This window comes from Bacillus rossius, assembly GCF_032445375.1.
Source record: "Bacillus rossius redtenbacheri isolate Brsri chromosome 4 unlocalized genomic scaffold, Brsri_v3 Brsri_v3_scf4_2, whole genome shotgun sequence".
Lineage (NCBI taxonomy): Eukaryota > Metazoa > Arthropoda > Insecta > Phasmatodea > Bacillidae > Bacillus > Bacillus rossius.
In genome coordinates, this window is record NW_026962011.1 from 11,327,388 (window position 1) to 11,347,668 (window position 20,281).

The 20,281-nt window shown below is 38.3% G+C and overlaps 1 protein-coding gene across 1 annotated transcript in view; it reads left to right on the forward strand.

Moving 5' to 3' along the window:
• Positions 1 to 20,281, forward strand: part of LOC134541884 (lysine-specific histone demethylase 1A-like) — a 686,470-nt gene that overhangs the window by 386,301 nt on the left and 279,888 nt on the right. The window lies entirely within an intron of this gene.

The window sequence follows — 20,281 nt, forward strand, 5'->3', positions numbered from 1 at the left end:
TATGTTTCTTTTGAACGAGCGAAATAAAGGACAATTTGTAAGGTTATTAGCAATACATTTACGCGAAGCAGAATGTCCTGTTGTTGAAGCACCAGGTGATGCAGATATTTACATTGTCCAAGAAGCTTTAAAATGTGCAAAATAACAGTTGACAATAGTTATAGGAACAGACACAGATTTACTTGTCCTTTTACTCTACTACTTTGGCTCACAAACACATAAATGTTTGTGTTTAAAAAGTGAACAAAGGCAGAAGAAAACATATCACATTAAGGAGCTAAAGATGAAGCTCGGTGATGAAATTTGTAGTAATATTCTTTTCTGTCATGCATTCATGGGATGTGACACATCACACATCTATGGTATAGGAAAGGGGAAAACATTGGATCTGCTCCAGAATGACAGTGCCTTCAGGCAACTTGCGAAAGTATTTCAGATAGTATTCCCAGTGTGTCAAAAGAAGACACTGTAAAATCGGCAGAACAGCTGTAGTACGCCTGTACAATGGGTCAAGAAGTGACACACTCGACACTTTGCGTTGTAAAGTGTTTAGTGAGAATGCAGCTACTAGTTCCAAATGTGTACAACCAGAACAATTACCACCAACTAGTGCTTCAGCTCGTTTCCATTTCTTAAGGGTTTTCTATCAGATACAAGAATGGAAGGGAATTAAGATGAATCCAGAAGAATGGGGATGGAGAAAATGTGGCTACCTTCTCTTGCCAATTTCGACAGACAAGCCAACAGTTCCGGAATGCCTTTTAAAGGTAATCAGGTGCACTTGCAAGGAAGATGGTTGCGGTGCATCCAACTGCAGTTCTAGGAAACACGGCATCTCATGTTCTTCGGCTTGTGGAAACTGTCATGGATCAACCTGTAAAAACCGTGAATTACCTCCCGAGGACTGCAATTACTGTGACGGCTTTTAAGGTAGGGTGTTCCTACATATCCATGCAAATTAGCCAGTTTTCCTAACCAAATACACAGATATTTAATGCTGTGACCTTTTAATATACCATTTTGTTCAGAAAAAAATAATCTTTTCCAATATAGTTACACATTTTCATTTTTCTCATCGAATAACTAGAAATTCGTCAATGAATTGCTTGTTTTTACCATTTTTTTAAATACATTTTGCGTCACGATTTCCAAAATATAAAACTATATTGGAAAAACTGCATTACTTTTCTCGTCAGATTAATACTCTGGAAGCTGTAGCTATCATAATTCTCGAGAAAATAGGCTAGTAGTGGACGCATGTATAACTGGTTTTAAAAAGGGGTATATACCACTCTTAAACAGGATGATTCTGTTAAATAACATTTCGAGCTTATATGTAGGTAATTTTCCGAATTGTTGGATCAGTTTGTTAACATTAATAGAAATATAAAATCACGTTAATGTTTGTTTAGGTAACCTATATTTTAAATTAAAGTACTTATGTATGTTACCTAATGCATGTTTATTCAGTATTGTGTGTTAGAGTGCATCCCAATGTGTGTATATTTTTCTATTTCTTCTCGATACAGGTCACTGGAAATCTTGTGTAAATTTAATTGTATGGTATGTTTTGTGAGAATGGACGTGTCGAATTTTTCTTTCAAACGATAAGCAGTTGAAATGAGTCTGATTTTGTTTTCTGGAATATAATTTTGGTAGATTTCAAAAACGTTTTAACACATCACTAACTGAAAAAAGGAATATAATTTAAGTGACTTTAAATATATATTATGGAAAATGAATATAGTTCGGATCTCACAATTTGACATGTGTGGCCTGCAGGGCCACATTTTTACTTGTAATTTATTTTTGTTGCTGGTCTCTAGTTTTATATGGTTTTTTATTTCACGTATTTTTACGCCTTTTTTAATTAATGTTAATTTATCTGTAAATTTTTTTAATTATATTTGTTTCTGTTAATTAGTTCTACGCCGTTTGGTAGCTATCGATTATGAGTTTAAGAACATCGATTGTGTTTCACGTAAATACCACTTGGCGAGCGCCCGGCGGTTGGCTGATGACGTCAGACTTTCGGCTTGCCGGGAGTGAAAATCAGCTGGGGTCGCGAGGAGTGTGTGGCGAGCGACCGTCGAGGACAGAGCCATGTGACGGCGCGGACTGGTGTGCCGGACGGCAACGGGCGACGAAGAGTATGGGGGTGGAGGCTCCACGCTGGGTGACAGGGCAATGGTTTGCCCTGTGATACTGAACTTATCAAGGTAAAGAGAGGCCGCAATTTTGATTTTTACCCCCGTGGTGCTGCACTGGTTTTTGGCAAACCTAGTGAACTGTGTATTTTCCCATACTAAATTTTATTTGGACGGAACTTTTATTAGCCTGTTTGGTGAAGAGGCCCATTCGTTTCACACGTTGTTCCAGTGTGGGATTTTTTAAATTGGTCGCCCGTTTGCCTGTAGTTGTAATAGAAGTATAAGTTTGGAAGAAACGAACATTTTGCAATTTGTTTTTGAGACTTTGTCTTCGTAATTTGCATACTTAAAGTTGGCTTTAGCTAATATAATCAGCTTGTGCAGTATTATTAAAAGTATGCGATCTGTATTGGACTACATGCGCAGCCTGATGTTGGTTGGTGCGGCCATTCTACGTTTTTATGAAATCATTGGCAAGTTAATAAAGAAGTAAGACTTTGTTTGAAGTAGATGATAAATACTTCTGTGGTAACATGGTTATGTTACGTGAAGAGTTTTTGCTACATTTCCCTAAAAAATAAGATAATTTTTTTTTGATCATCGTTCACGCCTTTGTGAATTCGAACCTATGGCCCGGCGTGGCATTAGACTCTGGAGTTGGTGAGGAAGGTCAGGAAGCCAGCGCACGCCTAGGATATTAACTTTGTTTTTTTTGGCAAGTCTTTAGCAACGAACATCAGAAGAAAGACTAAACTGTTGATTGAGAGTTTAAGAACTTTATTTAAATACATTTTTTGTACTTCAGTTTTTTATTATTGTAGAATTTTTATATATTTGTATTGATTGTCTTGTTTGATTTTTGGTATTAGGGCAGTCAGTAAATTTTGATATTTTATAGTGGCCACGCCTCACGCCCTTATATATTTTTATACTTGTTGTTATCAGTATTTATATTTTTATGATGTTTTAAAGGTTATTGTTAGTATCGCAAATGGGGATAAGATGCTGCCATTATTAACGTCAGCTTTTGTAACTAAGCTTGTATGGTTATGTATAGTAAATACTATTTTTGCAAATTTCTATTTTTTAATAACATACGTCCAAAGTCTTGCCTCTTGTTTGTTTAATGGTTACTCTGCTATTATATCCTTTGAAGTTTTTGGCCTGACCCCTGGGCAGTGGTGTGGGGAATTTATATTGTTTAGCTTTTCATGCCTGGTTTTAATATTTATTTTTTCCCTTCGCGCCCAGAGTGAGTCGGGGACGCAACCCCTCTTCCAATTAAGGAGGAAGAAGGGTTACACATGGGATACAATGCTTTCTGTTATTTTGCCTACATATTCAATACTTTTTCCGTGGCCGATCACAAAATAAAATCTATTTACCAGATTTCAGTGAATTTAGGATCTGGTAAAGGAAATCTTGTGTGCTTCTGTTTGTCCCACCGAAACTTTTTCAATACGATGTTCCGTTTTCGTTTTATTGAATTTTTAAAGATTTTCCAGGACGAGTCACAAAAAAAACTATACATTTATATATATGAGCAGATTTTGGTGAAATTAAATTATATTTAATACAAAAAAAAGTCTTTAATTTTAGTCACGACTTTCTTTGACGTACGATACGTTTTCGATTTGTCCTTTTTTTTCCAGGAAATTTTCTGGAAAACCAAAAACCTATTTTGTGTTGATTTTTGTTAATTTGTAATATATTATGAAAATCGTTGTGTACTTTAACTTTGTCCTGAAACATTTTGCTGTAAAATGCGCTATTTTCAATTTATTTCAATATTTTAGGTTTTTCCGTGACGAATTCCAGAAAACAAAATAGTAGTTATTAGTGTATTTTTGTAAATTTTTTGTATGTTATGGTAAATTTGGCTCTCTTTAATTTTAGTGTCTCTACCTTTCTTCGTAGAACGCACCGTTTTCCAGTTATTAATTTATTCCGCATTTTTCCGGGACAAATCCCGGAAAAAACGTTACCAAAATAAAGTGGATTTCGGTGGATTTTGGATATGTTATTCTACAAATTTTTCTGCAAATTTTGATATAATAAAACCTTTTCTTGCAATTTGTCCGTAAATCGACCCCTTTTTCTCATAAAATGCCTGGACTATGAATCCTTCAGAGAAATGGTGTTGCTGTGTAGCAGGAAGAGGGTGAAGGGAGGAGGGAGGTTTATCACCGTTACAGATCAGCACTTCCCCTACAGCGGGCGACGTTGAGGCGTGTCAGTGTCATCCCCACCCTGCTCGTCTTCCCGGAGCTTGGCGTCAACTTTCACGTCGAGCAGCACAAGGCAGACACTAAAAATGCCAAATTAGCCAGTTTTCCTAACCAAATAAACTGATATTTAATGCGGTGACCTTATACTTTTAATATACCATTTTGTTCAGAAAAATATAATCTTTTCCAATATAGATTCAAATTTTAATTTTTCTCATCGAATAACTAGAAATTCGTCAACGAATTGCTTGTTTTTACCATTTTTTTAAATATATTTTGCGTCACGATTTCCAAAATATAAAACTATATTGGAAAAACTGCATTACTTTTCTCGTCAGATTAATAATCTGGAAGCTGTAGCTATCATAATTCTCGAGAAAATAGGCTAGTAGTGGACGCATGTATAACTGGTTTTAAAAAGGGGTATATACCACTCTTAATAATCTTCAACCATCACCCTATTGGTCTATGTATATATACGTCTACAGTTGCTAAAAATTTCGTGCTTGTAATTACAACCTATATAAAAATTAATCTCTACAATTATTAGTTAAGGACACCTAAAATGTATATCTTGGACGCTTTAAATGACTCAGAAATTGTATTATTATTTGATGTGAGAAAATGTGTTTGTATCAGAAATATCCAGAAGTATACTCATTCCATGCTTAAACCATACAAAAAGCTGAATTATGACTGGAGCCACGATTCTTCCGTGTATTCATTGTGTAGAAAAGTATATTTGAAGCTAGTATAGATACTTCTGCTTCTCATTGATGGTTGTGCTACAGTGCTCTTGACACGCCATTGATAACCTTCAATCAGTTATAAACAACGATAAGAAGTGGTGTCCCATTCTCGTGTAACCTGCCAAAGAATGTGATCTTGCTATCAACGAAAAACACTCTTTATAGGATTGGTTATATATAGGTAAGTTGAGTCTAAGCTGGAGTGAACTTAATCCGCAAAATAATCGTGGCTACTTACGACAATTCTCCTAAAACGTGCTGCTACATTGTGAAGTTTGTATGAAGCCGATTCCCTTGCATAGGAAAGAGAGCTATTAGTAGCCTGAAAAAAATTAATATGATAATTATGAAAATAATTTATAGTTAAATTTGAGGAAAATAATGACATTAAACGGTATACATGTTTTTTATATTTGTTGCATATAGTGTGTGTGTATATATATATATATTGATTAATTTTGAAACTATTTGCCAATACATTTTTGTAAAATTGAAAGTCAACATTGTGGATTCCACAAAAAAACTTTCTGGATTCCAATGAACAAACACATTATGTAAGGTTTTTTTTTACATGCATTTTCAGCAGAATCATATTAGAAACCATACTTCGGCAAATAGTTTTCTAAAAGTCGTTTGTATTCTTACAGAGTAGGGAATTGTTTTACTGTCTAAATAACTTTTCTCTTCATATGACAAAATAACGCGATGAATTTGTTTTCCCTTCAATACACGATAAATATGCTTGGACTACTCGCCCGTCCTAGCAGAGCTACGAAACTAACCCTCAGGGCCGTATGCCTGGAGTTTACAAGCGATAGAAACTACGGTGTAATGCAAGACTCATAACATGAAGACCTTTTTTAAAAAATAATTTTGTAGTACCAGTTTATTAACTACCCTTGCCTACGCAATATATAAGAACGCAGCGCAATGTTTTTTTTTCCCCTGCAGTTGTACGATTTTAAATAGGTTACTTATTTTGACTTGGCTTATTTTATAAACGACGATACACATATAGTTTGTTGAGTGTCTGCGCTCTTGCGTTTATTGCGTAGTTTTTTTTCTATACTAGGCCTTGGGGCGAGTTGCAACTGCATTTTCATCACGTTTCTCATATGTGCGCAGCCCCTTCTCTTTTTTTCTCTCTTCGCCGCACCCTGCGGCGAGAGAGAGAATGTGCGACGTGTTTACGACGTCCCGCGGCGCCTGCACGAGCGGAAACAGCCGCGGAAGCGCAGTACGTGGTTTTTTTGCTTGGTTAGGGGTTGTTTGGGGGGGGGGGGGGGTATCGGTTTACACGGCCGTAAAGTCGCTGCTGACGACCGGTGCGCACCGCGCCCCAGGCACGCGAGTTGCCGCTTAGCTCAGACGTAATGCGCGCGGTGCGCCACTCGCTTGCATGGTTACGACCAGTTTCTTGTTCGGCGAGTTCGTCATTTGGTAAGATCCATTCCTGATTCGTTCTTCGGTCGCTTGTTTCGCATTCACAACACTTGTCTATTCATGCCAATAATAAATATTTAAAAAAAATATACGTGTAAAAGGTCGAGTTTAAATAAAGCTACATTTCTGAATGCCTCACACGCCATTTACATATTACATTACTGATGGTTTTCCTTAAAATAATCGTTAAAATGTTTTTTACGTTAGGTAAGTTTTTATTTAACTTTTTATCATGGAAACTTATAAATCTTAAATAATACAATATAGCATACACACATTTATTTTGTAAATTACAACCAACATTATAAAATCGTAAATTTGTGTTTAAGAACTTTGTGAATTTTGTTTATTTTGTTAATTACGAAGTACTAAAAAAATTCATTTACGAAATACGTCACCATTTTCTATATATGCCGAAGAAAGACTACCTATTGCAGTCGTTACCTTGTTGCGATTTCCGGAAAATTTCCACCTGGTTTTTCGTTTCATGTATCACTTTTTATTAACACATTGACTGCCGATATTTTTCACAATTTACTTCCAGACTGATTCTTAAAATATAGAGAATATGTTGGTCGAGTTCGTTAATGCGAAAAAATCGGACCAAAAGATCAGAAATGGTGAATTTTTTTTTAAGAACTGGAAAATTACTATAATTCTATTACACAAAAATTTTAGTTTACATTTTTACAAAAGATTCCTTTGGAAATCAGTTGCCAATAAATACTATACCACAGTAAAAATATTTTAAATTTGTAAAGCACATTGGTATTATTATTGTGCACATATAAAATACATTTTTTTGGAAACAATACTAAATATATTTTGTCGCACTAACAAAAATTGGCGTTTATTTAATGCAAAAATGATTTTTAAAAACCATGGAAAATATCACAAAATATTCCAAACAATTGGTCTTTATTTTGTTTAATGATGCGTAACTTATTAATGTTCGCAGTTAATTCTGGAAAGCTATTCAGGTTATAGTTTACAAATAACTTTAAATAAAATAGGTACTAGGACAACACAAACCATAAATGCTAGGGCAAGAATCTGAGCCCAGTGTATTACTCCGAACAATTTTTTTTTTTTGCGAGAGGGTAGCTTTCATGTAAATGTACAAATATCTGTAATTTTCCATGATTATTTTAGTTCCATTTCAAAAAGAATTTTGCGATGTATTGTGAAAAATTTTTCATCCGTTTGAAGTTATTATGTATTTCCCAAGAGTGGTAAATTGGTTCAATGCTTAGCCGCGTCTTGGCCTTCTTCATTTATTATTAATTTCACTGTTTACGTTTCGCTACCTGAAAATAATCAGGATATCATGTTCCACATTTTGTTCCCGGGACTAAAATAGGAACTGTAAGGGAGACGAAATTACGAACATTTTCTGATTTAGTGTCATGGTCGGTATAGTAACTCACGACAAATCATTAGAATGTCAATAACTAAACCGTTCGAAGAAACTAAATCATTTTATTTAATGCACATACAATATTTATTCAATAAATAAGAGGCGCCCACTTTGAAAGCTATAGGTACACGAACTTGCCGAAACAAAATGAAAATTTTATCCACGTCCCAGACACACGTACACAAGAAAACTCTCTCAAGTAAACAACGAAATACCGCAGCGCATGTGACCTTTGCTACAGCAGCAGCAGTGCCAACCATCCAAACGGTAAGTACCAGGGGACGGAATTGTTAGTGTCAAAGGATGACTTTTTCCCCCCACTCACTGTTTGCCCGATCAAAGCGGGCGCGGAGGCCGAGTACGCGTCACGTCACGTGGCTGTAGTCAGGCGGAGTCCGGCCCAGCCACGGGTCGCTGCCGTGCTAACGAGTTGGCCCGCGGGCGCAATTATTCCGAGAGAGGCGGCAACAGGTGCTTCCGCGGCGCCTCCCCCATCCGCCTTTTACACAACACTCTACTCGGGGGCTTAGTCGTCAGCCCGCGATGGCAGCTTCAGCTCCCCACACCACCAGGGCCGTGGAATTGGGAGTCCGGAGACGTCATGCCGTGACCTCGCCATCGCCACATAGTCACACCCATTGCGGAAATGGTCTTGACAACGTCTGACGAAAGGCCAGTAAGTATGAATCATCTGCAAGCACAGACGCTTACATAAAATACAACCTTTTAAAACTTGTTTCTTCAAAGAAAAAAGAAAAACTACACTTCAGACAATGTTTCGGGCGTCCAACCAACATGGCGCTCACCATGAGCTGTTTCATCCGGTTACCATTGATTCATTAAGTCATGCAATGCGAACGCGAAATTCGCGTTATTATTTTACTACAGTAGAGAATGCAAATGCGTGTACACCTTCAGTGTCTCATGAAGTAATTTCAGGGCAGATTTTCTAAGAAACGTTAATTGAAGTTGGGCTTCTTGAAGAAACTAGTCGTATTATTATTGTGGTGAGATCGATATGGCTGTAAGGTATAAAATGTAAATAACATTTAAGATCAGGTCTATCTTCTCATAAAGGATTCTCAGATAAACTTGGTCTTAAATATTCACGTGGAAGCTACTTAATGGCGCAACAGTTTTTGAAATCTGTACGTAAATAAATGAAGTAACGATAAATACTTAACTAAAACATAATTTCAAGAATGGGCTGTCACTTGGTGGATGCAGTTGCTTCTGGTGATACTATTAATAGGCTCAGTAAGTAGTGGCGTATTCTCTTGAACCTTCAAGTACGCATACAAACGACATACATGGTCATTTTCATTTTGACTATGGGAATACGTCAAACATGTCAGGAGTTTTTTTAACTAACATCATGCTTGCTTTTTTTTAAATCATTTTAAAAGTTCCAGTTAGGTTTAGGACATAGCCTTCTTCATAGCTCCGTGAAAATCACTTGGTGACATGCCATGCTTTTTCACAGTCTTCACATTTTTAGTGATCATGCGAAACCTTTTAGCGTTATTAATGGTCTGTTATAATTTATTTTCCTTTTTTTTTTTTTTTTTTTTTTGTAAGTTGCTTTTTACGCTTGAATAACCACAACTTTCTTGTACCAGTTTCAGATATTTATAAGAAAATTTTTGAAGTGATCCCAATAAGTTATGTTAATATTTCTGAATAAGTAATTACTCCATTGAATAATGCATTTTTGCCTGTTGACATAGTTGAATTAACAATGAATCACAACCTATTTGTTTGCCGTACGGGTGCAGCAAATGAAAGCGATATTATGTTTCTTTTATATATTTTTTGTTCGTATGATCGATATGTCCAGAGAGGGAGAGAGAGAGAAAGTAATATGAAATAAGGAGGTGGTGCTGCTGTAAATCTTCGCAGATGAAAAACAGTTGTTTTAATTTGCAGGAGAGCCTTTCAGTGTTCCTCCGAGGAACGGCCACGGACAGCCAACTTGCCTTGTAAAGTCGCCTGACGATTTTACTGCCTCCGCCACTTGCAATAATTGTCGGAGCCGTGCGCGCACCTCCTCGACCGTCCGCTCTGGCGTGATTAATGTGCCGCCAGCTTCGCCGCCTGGCCGCCTCCCGCCCGGGCGCTGCCGTCGCTGCCACGAATTTGCTGCCGGAGAAATTAACCTCGCTTTTGCCGGTAGTTACCTGCTTTTAGGACATTAACGTGTTTATTGTAGTTCACTGGTGCCCAGAAGCCAGTTCGTAATAATCAGTCAACAACATTTACTCTCCAATTTTCGAAATTAAATATTTCACGTATCATGGTAAGCTTAAAAGAAAATTAGGATGTGTATTTTTGAAGACACTATTATTATCCTGCAATATTTTTAGCTGTATTCTTATTACACTGTCATTTTTTTTCAAGAATGTTACGTTTACTATGTTGTATGTCATTAATGTTATCTTCTTTTTATTCTCAATATCAAAACATTTGAAGAAAACCAAATATGCTCAAGATTGTATTTCGAAAAGTTCAACGAGAAAAATATATTTTTGAAATGGAAAATTTAATTTTCTTACATATTTTAGCTTTGTCAGAAATAACTACGAAATCATATGTTCATACAAAAGCTTCTTTTTTTAAAATTTTAAATTTCATGTTTGCGAGTTCGTTACTTCCTTACAAGTATTCGTACGTATTCATTTTTTGTGGCCTATAGTGTCGTGCCAGAAATAAAGAGTTTTTATTTTATTTTCAAGTCATTTGGCATTAGTTTTACTATAAAGGTATTCAATATATATTATGAGCCAACAAGAATCAATATGTTATGATCTAACAATAATTGCATTAATCGAAGTTCAAAAAAATCCCTTCTTGCAACAGTAATTTAAAACATGTTATGTAAATGATTTTGTCGTGGGGAAAAAATTTCTGCTCTCTTAACGAGGAGATAAGATTTATACTTGGACGTAATCTAATTAATGACGCTGCCAGGATATGTGCACAGTAAAGCTCATATTCAAAGCTGCGAATAAAAAAAGATAGAAAATTCGGCAGGTAAAAATAGGTTTATAAAATATTAACGAACCTTTACAGGGAACCAACTCTACCTGACATAAAAAAAGAGAAAACCTCGATATTGTAAATTACAATTTGCATATATGACCGCGAAATATTCCGAACGCGAGGGAAAATTGCCAGGCGACGATGCTCAGAACGCCGCTCATCATCTAGGTTTATTCAACTTGAGATGTGGAAGGGAACGGGCACCGTGTTGGTAAGCATGTGAGGGCAACTGTGACAATGCAAAATGGGCTACAGTTATATTACAAACAATAATATTACTGTAAGTGTTAACTAAAAATTCTTTAGAATTTAAAACATCGTGAATAATTTCTTGTTCAAGAGATCAAAGACCAGTGCAGATAAAAAAATTTAATTTGTAATGCAGTGCGTAAAACAAATAGTTTAATCAAGAGTTTTTTTGTTAATATTAGGAGTAATTTTGGGAATGAAAAATATTGTTTTCAGTACCTCAGCTTTGTTTCTCAGTATGTATCTGATTTGTGAATACTGGTTATTCTATAAAGGTGAATAATTAGGTACATACTTGTATAATTTTGGCGAGTGTATCGTCTATACTTAGTTCTCAGTATGGGAACGAACTGTTAAGATTAATAATATGATTAACGGAGAACATGGAAAGTTGTTTCAGACCATGCGGGAACTAATGACTTGAATAACAACTTAAGCCTTACATACACTCAACAGCAAAATAACCCGTCACTTAATATTTTTGATTTTAAAGACTGATTATGAGTAATTTGTATTTTTGTGTGGGTAGTCTGGTAAGCATAGAGCGGGTACGGACTACGTCCAGTGAAATAATTCCTTCAGGTTTAATAGGGCAGGAGATGAGGCTCGGGGTATTGAGGCTGCTTTACCGAACTCAACTGTTATAAACTGTAAGTAGGTTTTTGTACCTTTAACATTTTAAATTTTTTAACCACTCGTTTTCTGTTATTTACAAACGTGGTTTGTCTATTCTGGTAAATGATAATGGTTCTTTCGAATGAAGACGCTGCCCGAGCTAATGCCTTGGCAAGAGAATGCTGTAGCTACGCTTGGAGTAGCCGAGTTCACTATTCATGACTAGGGCCATGCAGATTTCGCGAAAAGATTTCGAGACAAGATGAAAGTTAAAACACTTAAAGCATCGCTTGTGTTTCGTGATTGAGTGAGTTTCTCCCAGGAACATATCGATTGTGACAACACCAATCGCTGTGATTCAGTGCGGAAGTCAAGGGATCCTGAGTGGCTCGGTCAAATAACGCAACGACTTCTCTCGCAGACGGCCGCCAATCACAAGGAAGAAACCACAGGTGCGGGTATACCTTGTTGCAGTCTAATAAGTGTACAGATCTTTTCGCGAAAAAATGCCTGCCCCTATTCATGACGCATCCAGCGTGTCCGGGAGACAGGCAACCACGAGCGGAGGGCCGGCAGTGGGCGACCGAGGCCACAACACAACCTGAAGATCGACTTATCGCGCTCTCAGTATTGAGGAATCGCCATGTCAACTGTGCCTGAGGTCCGGAAGAGGCCACAAATCGCGCGAAGTGCCCGTATTAGTTCAGAAACCGTGCAGCGGAGACTGAGGGAGCATGGACTTGGAGCGATGCACCCCGTGGCGGGGCCCCAACTCCTGGAGACATCGTAGAATGACCATGATTTCCATTGGACTGTGGAGCAGTGGTGAGCGGTTTTATTCACAGACGAGACTCGCTTCGGTCTGTACCATTCAGACGCTCGAGACAAGAGTGTGGAGACGACCAGGAGAGCGTTAGGGTAATTTAATCTTAGCGAGTCACAGGCTTTCCAAAGGCATTCAGTTATGGTTTGGAGAGGAACAAATTTACACGCTCTCACTGAACTGATTTCCATCGACAATGGGGCTCCTCTACTGATTAGATGCACGTTGAGGAAGTGCTCCTAGAGGTTGTGATCCCATTTGCTCCATTTATTGGTGAACAGTTCATTTTGTACTTGGTGCACGTAAGAATTACATTTTTGGACTTGCCTGCACGATCTGCCGATATGAATCCGACAGAGCATTTGTGGGATAATTAGGGAGACGTGTTTGGCATCATCATTTTCAAATTGCTCTTCGTGACGACTGGAATGCTGTGCCGGTGGAGTACGTTCAAATTTAATTTATTCTATGCCTGGCAGGTTTATGACCCTTCGCCGTGCAAAAGAGGTTAATAATACCCATTATTAGGAAGCCATCGCTTGTCTGAAAACCGGACGAAAATGAAGAATTATCAGTTTTAAAAAAAAGTTAATCCCTTACTTGTATCTTGTAAATTTATTTGCACAGTACTATTAATACAACTTAATTGTTTTAGGATTTTTTAATAACCTATAAATACTACAAATTAAATAATCTTAAGGCAGAAGTCTTTAGTTTTAAATTGTCACCAAAAAAATTAGGTTATTTTTTATATACGAAAACATATATAAATGTTGCTTTTCGAGGGGAAACATCCGTCTGTCTGCATGGTATGTTACTAATAACTATAAGAATACTGTAGATATATAGACGAAACATGATTAATCATGATAGTAAAAAATTCTGTAACATATAGGCTACAGCACGCTATACGTAATTATGTAATCTGAAAGATAGACTGCAATTTCACTTTATATGCCGTATTGCTTTAATTATTTCAGCTTCTCTTTTATTTCAATAAACTTATTCTAAAAATAGAAACATAATATATTTTTTTTATAAATATTAGGTCTGAATTATTGTGGAAATTTACCAAAATAAATAAATTCTCATAGTTGGTGGGCTTTGATATCATAGATAAAAGTTACTGGTTTAGTTTTCTATAGAGGAAGTAACGTGACAATATTTAAAGTTTCAAGAATAATGTCATTGATCGGTGACGAACGAATGCTGCAGCTAATTATTCGTATATGATAGGAGACCGAATACTCCTGCGCTCGCGTGCACGCGCGTACAAACATGTTTTTTTTTCCCTCGTTTGCAGGGAAGAGAAATAATGGTCTGGGAGTCGTTACGCCGGTGTGTCGGGGCGTGGAAGTGAGCAAGCAACACTTTTTTTTTTCTCGCGGCGCGTTTCCGCGGAGTGTTGGCGCTGCCGCCCGCCGCCAGCAAAAGCTCCCGCCAACTACAACTACTCACTCGTCTGCCGAGCTCCGTGACAGCTTCGACCTCCATGGCACTCCACTCCACGTGCGGAACGGCACTTCCAGCCTCGAGCCATTGTTTACTTTGCGAGTGCCGAGACGTGTGGCGTGTAAAGGCCCGTCTACAATAGTCCGAACCTGTGCGTGGTCCGTGTCCTTATCCGAATGTGAGTGACGTCACATTGTCTCACCGAAAACTGCCCTGTCTACTGCGATGTCCGATGTCCGAATGTATTGATTTCTAAAGTTGCTACCAGAGCGCAGTAAATGTGCCAAACAAAATGTTTTTGTTTATTGTTTTGATGCTTTGTAGTTTGAGATTGAACTTTTGGAAGTTGTGGGAGTTAAATTTTATACATTTATTCAGTAAGGCAAAGTGGCAAATGTAAATGCTAAAAATTGAAATCATATCACAGGAATCGAACAGCACTAATTTAAATGTCGTCTTGCTCTTCTTGAATTACAACACCTTCCATTTCTTTCAATAACAAAAACAAAAACCACGTTTTCAAACGGGAACCGGAAATTCAAATATCGTGAGTGTTCTGTTCTTTTTCTGTGTCCGAAGTACACAGGTTGGGACAAAAAGTTCAAATTGACGAATGTCTTCGGACCAGGTAGGTTCGGACCTTCGCCCACTTGACGCATGACGTCAGAGGGTCACGTGGACCAATCAGCGACGAGTGTCCTTCGGACACAGTTTAGGGCATTGCTATTGTAGACGGGCCTTAAGAGGGTCACGTAAGTTGCGAATAATAATAATGAGGGTAGGAAAGGGAAGGGAGAACCGCCTTCTCGCTGCGGTTCAGCATCCCATGTTACACGGTACTTCTCAAGTCTCGGCAGAGCGTCGCCGGTGGATTCCGTTCCCTACCCGAGCACATGCAGCGTCGCCTGATCGTGAAAGTACTAAAGAGCATTTCAGTTTTTTTTCTTTCAGTCATGAAGGCATTGAAATACAGTTGCAAGGCGGGCTGTATGTTCAAGTATAATGTTGTGCAGTTGTTGGACATGATTGACAGGAGTGGATATTTAAATATTCAAACCAGCTGTTAAGCTTATTACTTGTAAGTGAGGGGGAAAATTGTCTTGGAATCTCTTGCACTCGATTATATACTTATAATTGTTGGATTTGGATTACGTAAAAATCGTTTTTGAGGCTTCTAGTTACTGAGATTTTATATATATGCAGTTAATTTGTTAATATAACATATTAATTCAGAAGTGTGCTTCCTGTGCCACTGCTCGCGTTTTTTTTATATTTCTGACACAAACTATTTGTCTCCTGTAATCATCTGAATAAAAATAACTTCCAACGGTATAATTAGTTTTTGAAGTCATTTTAAATAAAATAATTTAATTTTAAATACAGTTACACTTAGTGCACTACATATATTATCTGTGTGTTAGATTACTCTAGGTGATGTGATAGTGTAAAACGTCATGAAATGACCATAAAGGGGGGATTTTTTAGGAAACGATGCATGGTAATTCAGCACGAGAAAGGTTGTTAATCGGGATAACAATGTAGATTGGCAAGTTAATTTGCATATTTTCAGGAGCTCTGGCATGTATTTTGAATAGTTAAACAGTTTATTGTTTGAATCATAAATATCACATAACGTGTTTTTTTTTTGCACTCGATGAATTGAAAATTGATTTCATCTAACATTGCCTAGTTGACTCTATCTCTCTCTCTCTCTCTCTCTCTCTCTCTCTCTCTTACTAGTTTTATTTTTGTAAATGGTGTATTATATTTTATTAGTCGAGAAAGTTCAAAACAATAAGTAATACATAACTTATATTTTAATTTGTTTTATGTGTAGGTAATATATTTAGGCCTCTCTATGCTCATAACATTTACCATGCTTATTTTATCTTTTAATTATGTGGGCATCACCCTTTATATACAAGAATTATGTAATTCACTTTTGAACAATTTTAATGCAGTAAGTCTATACGGTACAAAAGATTTGCTAGAAAATTCATTGTAGATTTGTTACTGGATAAACAAATGCAGTTGTCTGTGATCATTAGAAAAGCGTGCGTGGTTCTTGTTTTTTGCGCAGGAATGCGGTTAAAGAAACCGAAACTTGGGTACCATTCTGACACAGCGGAAGACCGTTTCCATACATTTGACGGAACTGCACCTCTTTTTTAACACGCTGTTTTATTAGCTTCACTTGTAACTATGTAATCAAATTTTGTAAGTCGATTTTAACATACTTTTAATTGTAGCATTGATTTGAAACTTTGCAAGTATTTGTAATCACGATGAAATCAATAATTTAATGACTATGACCCGAAGAGATAATAAAAAAAGGGGGAGGGTGCCCATAGGGGCGAAAGAATCCACTACTTTCGTGCTATTGGCAATAACCATGCTTTTTGTACATCCATGAGTTCGGGGCATGGTGGGTGGGCAGGGGGTCAAAACCACAAAATTTCTAAAATTTCAAAAATCGATTCTTTGTCGATTGAGAGTGTTTCCGAGCCATTTGGAGTTCTCAACCTTCCCCCCCCCCCTTACCTTAGGGGAGTGGTCATTAGCCCCCGATTTTTTTAAAGTCGGGACAATTAAAGTGGGCTACATTAATTTTGACGTGCTTCCGGGGCCTTCGAGCACCATCGGACCTCCTTGGGAGGGGGGGGGGGGAATCAATTGCCCCCGACAGTTTTGGTACTTTGAAAATTTATTTTTGGTGCCTTTCGGGGAATTTTTATATATAACTTATTTGTTTGTAATTATCGTTACATTTTACCCATGATATTACAATAAGTGAATTTCTGCTGAAAAAATTTTTTTCGGTGCAACAAATGCAAGGGAGGTATCGAGTTAAAAAAAAATAGCCTTTAAAAAAAGTAATGAAAAAAAAAAATAATCAAAATGTCCCGCGAGACCGAGCGTTAACATAATGTTTAACTTCTGAAACTTCTAAGCTGGCTTCTGAACATAGATTGGCGCCAACGTCCGACGTTGGGCGACGCAGTTCCAAGGCTCTTGCCGTGTCCTCGCGAGCACAGTCTGCACTGGCCGCGGCCAACGAACCGACTTTAGGTAATACGAGCAGCGGTCTTCAGCGGCAGAAAGTTCACTTCTGATGGGCATTTGTAACCAGAAATTATAATCTTATTTGTTTTAAAGAATTGCGGCTTGGTTTTACTGAATACGTCGGGTATTTTGTTATGTCGTTCAAATTACCCATAAATTGGGAAGAGAATGAAAGCTGCGGTTTCAAATGGTACGACATTCACACGTAGCAAGGAAAGTAAAATGGTTTATCTTCACCACAATGTAATGTTTAATAACTTTTAAACGATTTAGGGACTAACGGAGGAGGAAAAAAAAGTTAAATCAGTGTTTAATGGCGATTGAGATAAAATAAAATACGTAAGGTATTTCTTCTGGGAACACTTTATGCAACCCGAGACCATCAACCAATAGGTATATGAAACAAATTAAGAGAGTTGTTTGCGTGATTAAAACTGGCACTTGGGAACAAAAGCACTGTGCAGTGTTGTATGAATACATTTTGCTACGTTTCTAAGGTAAATCACCTATATCTAATTACACTTCGTAGAAGCGTTTATTGTTTTGGGCTCTAGTGTAACCTGCAGTTCTTTACGTTGACCCAATTATCTCCAGCTTGTGTCGGCCCTTGCCGTGGATTTGCGCTTACCTGGTTATTATATCAGGGGCACGTAGTCTTGCAGGATGGATTGAAGGCATAAGGAAAGGGTAGGAGGGGTGAGGTGCATTAGCATGCCGAGAAGCTCTCCCGACGACCTCGCTCCCTGCGAGACTGAATTCGCGGGGGTGGGATAAGGTAGCGTTGCCGAGCCTGGTAATTTAATTTGCATTTCGTCTGGGGTGCGCGTGAAGCGGTTGGAAGGGAGGGGAAAGGAAATTGCCGAGATGGCGGGGAGATGTTTGCAATTACCCTCACAACGGCGGCGCCCCGCACCGAACCAAGGCCTGTCGGAGACGTGGAGGGGGGGGGGGGGTGAGGTGTGAGGGGTGGTGCTAGTTTTCCCTCCCAGCGATGATTGCCGACGACCGGTAACACTCCCCCGCACTCGCTTCTCTCGCTGGCCTTAACTATGCTTCTGTGCTTCTCGGCGGGCCTGCTCACGAGTTCCTCTTATTCTTCAGAGTTTATTTCACCTACGTGCTCGGTCATCATTTCGCAAATCGCAGCGTCTTTGGTTTCGTATCTTGGGCCTTCTTTGCCGAATGAATGGTTGCAGGAGAGCTTTTCAACCTTCTGTACTAACTACAAAGGTAGGCCGTCAGTTAGTGGTTATCACGCCAGGGTTGGCTATAGTCACCACCGAAGGGTTTGCTAGTTGTGATTTGAGTGCTTCAAGAACGGTAGCATGCGGTTTAAAAAACTGTCCGGCTTGAATCCGCCATACCGATTGTGCGAGCACTATTAAGTAATTGTGATGACGTCTAAGAATGTATAGGTCAGTCTTAATGTGTTGCTGAAATTATCGTAGTTGTGTACGCATTTTTTAAGTTAAGGCGATAATTCAGCTAGCTAGCGCTGCGTGTACCCACACTTATACCAGCGCATCATTCCTTTGATACAATTCTCCGCTATCAGGCTGTGCCTGATGACGGGAACATATCTCAGTTTCCGAAATGTCGCAACTGTTTTGGCCTACTGTGCTCGTCTGTGCCGTCGTCGTTGTGTTGTCCAGAATATCTGTTAAATGTCTTCGTTGGATTTGCCTGTGCGTCGCTTTGGTGTCTTTGTGTTGTCCAGATTATCTGTTCTTTTTATCATTGTTGGGTCCGTCCGCTTTGTCGCTGTGTTGTCAAAAAGGTTGTTGCTTGTCTGTTTTTTTTTTTTTTACACTTTCTCGTCTTTATCAGCCCACTATGTTCTTCTGTGCCTTGATATTTTTTCCTACTAATTCCTTCCACGGAGTTCTCTGTGCTGTATGTGCATTCATGCATTTGACATGGGCTGATTTTGGCTTGTTTTTCCTTTTGTTTCGGTAGTCTCCTTTCCTGTCCATTATTATGGTTTTTATATAACACAAAGTGAAAACCAGCAATGGCGTATGTTCAGAACAAATGTTTTGAATAAATTATACCTTTGTGCCTTCCATCTTCCATTTCGCGTGACTAGGCGTTCTTTTATCATTAGATATTTGCATTGCTTCCCACGTAAACCTTCGTAAAGAATGTGCCTCTTTAAAAAAAAATTGTTTCTTAACGAGTGCCCCCTGGGGTGGAAGATAATTTGCGGACGTCAGTTGGGAGTTGACCGATCCGGCGTGGCTGGCGAACATATTTCTAGGAACCGGATGGTAGCCATAGAAAGTAATCTGGTTATTTTCTCCAGCCGATAATCGCCGTGTGCCGTTACTAATTGTCTCGCTCGGGGACTGCGCGGGCTGATGCGCTCCTGGAAGTAACTGAACGGCGTAGCTTCGGCGTCCCGCTGGGAAAAAGAGTTTGTAATTCCTTTTTACTTGCGCTGGTGAGATTAACGTCAACCAAATTTACAGAGTATTATACTTTACTTCGTAATTCGCCTCACTGGTAGCGTTTTCAGGCATTGGGCGGTTAACGGTAATGGATTCCACAACTAACATTATCGTTACTAATTGCAGACGTTTTTTAAGCTATTTTGTGCTTGTCTTAAGGTCGTGCTGCATGAGGTCAAATTAATTAACTGTTTTGCCGTAACTGCCTGGCGTTTATGTTTCCCCCAGTGTGCGAAAGCGAACTGTAGAAGACGATATGGTACACTTATGTCAAGTGAATATGCCGACCTGAGACGGAAAGGTTCGCGGGTTTGAATTGACCTCCGCACCTTCCAGTTCCCAGTGTCAATGGATTGCATGTGACCTTCGCTTGCAGCCTGTCATGAGTGCGTGTACGATATGAGCCACTATTTACAAGCGATTACTGAGTTATATTATCCTACCTCCGTCAAACCGAATACCAAAAAAAATAATTTGCCCCTAATGTGAAAATTATAGTTACTAACACAGAGTTTGGAAACCGTTTCCCTGTAGTAAAATCATACAGAATAGAGTTGGAGTTGTATAATTAAAGGGAGAGGATTAACTTACATATTTTTAAAATAC